The 2,307-nt window shown below is 42.3% G+C and overlaps 1 non-coding gene across 1 annotated transcript; it reads right to left on the bottom strand.

Moving 5' to 3' along the window:
• Window positions 1-219: 219 nt before the first annotated feature.
• Window positions 220-291, bottom strand: TRNAS-GGA (transfer RNA serine (anticodon GGA)). Its single transcript has one exon. It is a non-coding gene; the product is annotated as a tRNA-Ser (tRNA).
• Between the last annotated feature and the right edge of the window lie 2,016 nt (window positions 292-2,307).

The following is a 2,307-nucleotide window of genomic DNA, read 5'->3' as shown; positions in this document are numbered from 1 at the left end:
ACTCTGACTCCACCCAGTATAAGAAGCTCCAGGGCCACTGTACCTCTTCTTTCAATCACTTGCAGAAGATCTCTTGAAGTGAAGTGAAGTGAAGTCACTCAGTCTTCTGTGTCCTACTCTTTGTGACCCCATGGACTGTAGCCTACCAGGCTCCTCCCTCCATGGGATTTTCCAGGCAAGAGTACTGGAGTGGGTTGCCATTTCCTTCTCCAGGGGATCTTCCCTACCCAGGGATCGAACCTGGGTCTCCCACATTCCAAGCAGACGCTTTAACCTCTGAGCCACCAGGGAAGCCGTAGAAGATCTCTTAGCCCCATGCTAATCAGGAGCTGTGCCACAAAGGGAATTTGGGGAAATCAAGTGCCAACTTAGCTAAGCTCTCACAGATCTACCAAGAGGAATCACACAGATTCATAGAATTCTAGAGGTGGAAGGAATCTAATGCCCCACAGTTGGAGATGAGGAAACTGAAGCCCAAGAACATAAAGCAAAAACTGTATTCTAATGGAGTTGTCTATGTACAACTATGTCTATTTGAAATCATAACAACCATGAGTAGTTTCTGTTTACAGAAATCATAATGTGTTTAAGTAAATGTAATTTACAGCATATAAACATATATGAGTATCAAAGTGTGACAAAAGCAGCCTAGGGTTAACATATTCAAAGCAGTTGCTTAGTGATGAAACAAAGGCCTTTACTAAGAATTTTTTTTTTTAATTTGGATTAATGGCCAAAATTTTAAGGAGAGATTTGTGCAGGTATATGACAAAGGTGTCACTGTCCCATGTCCACTTATGATTCCACACGTGGTTCCTCCAGGACTGGATGGAGTGTCTACAAAGGGTGGCCATTTTACCCTTTTCCTACCAAGACCTTGTGAGATTGGTTGGCTGCTGAGGCAGGGGATGAGGGGCCAGGTGTGAAGGAGGATCACCTCAATACATCCCCTCCCCAAAAGGAGAAGGGGGCGACAGAGGATGAGATGGTTGGATGGCATCACTGACTCAACGGACATGAGTTTGAGCAAGCTCCAGGAGATGGTGAAGGATGGGGAAGCCTGGCATACTGCACTTCATGGGGTCGCAGAGTCAGACACGACTTTGAGACTGAACAGCAAATCTATTATTAAGGGAGAAATTGACCGAAAACTTGGCATTCTTCTGAATAAAGAGCACTGCCTCCACTTATATTCCCAGAATCTCATTAAGGTTGGTCAGTGGATCCTGTCTTCAGAAAGGATGGCTTAACCTGTTTTAGCCACTGACTTGCTTTGTAAATTTGAGCAATTCACTTCATCTCAAGGTGAATCTGTATTCAGCCTACTTTATTGGGTTATTATCCAGAACCCCTGCCTAGGTGGCTCTACTCCTAAATATAGAGACTATCCTCGGGCCCAAACCTGTTCCATGACTTTTGTTTCAGTGCAGCTAATTTATGACTCAGCCAGCCTGTTGCACCATCCAGCCTGCCTTTCGGGGCCTCTTATGCGCAGTATTATCTAGACACTGTGCGCTGAGATCTCTGTCTTATTCCTTTTCCAGGTTATTAACAGATAAATCCTCATCCCTGAAAGGTTTTGTTGCAAATCATTTATGGTTGTAGCTAATACTTTAGTGAACTCTTTCTCTGTGTTCCTACTGTTTTAATACCTGATTTTCACAGCAGCCCTCTGAGATTTAAGTGCAGGGTCTAAACTAGAACCCTGCACTCCATTTTACTGATGAGAAGACTGAGACTTATGATGACATCACAAAGCTTACAGCTGAAGTCCCTTGTCTTTATTTACCAATTTTCTAGGTAAGAGATTAATATGGAAGCGCCACTAGGATGTCTACCTTCTCCTTTTTTTCCACCCAAAGGGTAGAAATTAGCAACATAGAATGCACACTTCTAGCCTTATATTAATGAAGGCCAGTGAAGACCCTATCTTTTTTTCACAATGGCATCTCTTACAACCTCAAGAATAATAATGAATGCCTAAAAGTAGTGTGCTTCTTTTTCTCACATGAGCAACTGGGTTTCCAAGGATCTCTAGTTTCAGACTTTATTTCTCAGAGAATCCTATTTTATGTATGCAACACTGAACATGGGGCTTCTGGGCATTTCTGATTTCAAAATGGCTGGAATTGGAACTAGGCGTGTCATAAGCTTTAATTTAGTATCTGCTATGATTATTAATAGTGCTATTCCACAACTAGAACCCTGCACTTAATAGATATGTAGGTTAAAAAAAATATGGTAGAGGATAAGATTGCTTATTTAGCCCCTTAGTATATGTGTGTGAAGGGCACATGTGAAATCTGA

The sequence above is a fragment of the Bubalus kerabau genome, chromosome 3 (assembly GCF_029407905.1).
Source record: "Bubalus kerabau isolate K-KA32 ecotype Philippines breed swamp buffalo chromosome 3, PCC_UOA_SB_1v2, whole genome shotgun sequence".
NCBI classification, from domain to species: Eukaryota; Metazoa; Chordata; class Mammalia; order Artiodactyla; family Bovidae; genus Bubalus; species Bubalus kerabau.
Note: the sequence above shows the minus strand (reverse complement) of the source record. Positions and strands in the feature narration are given on the sequence as shown.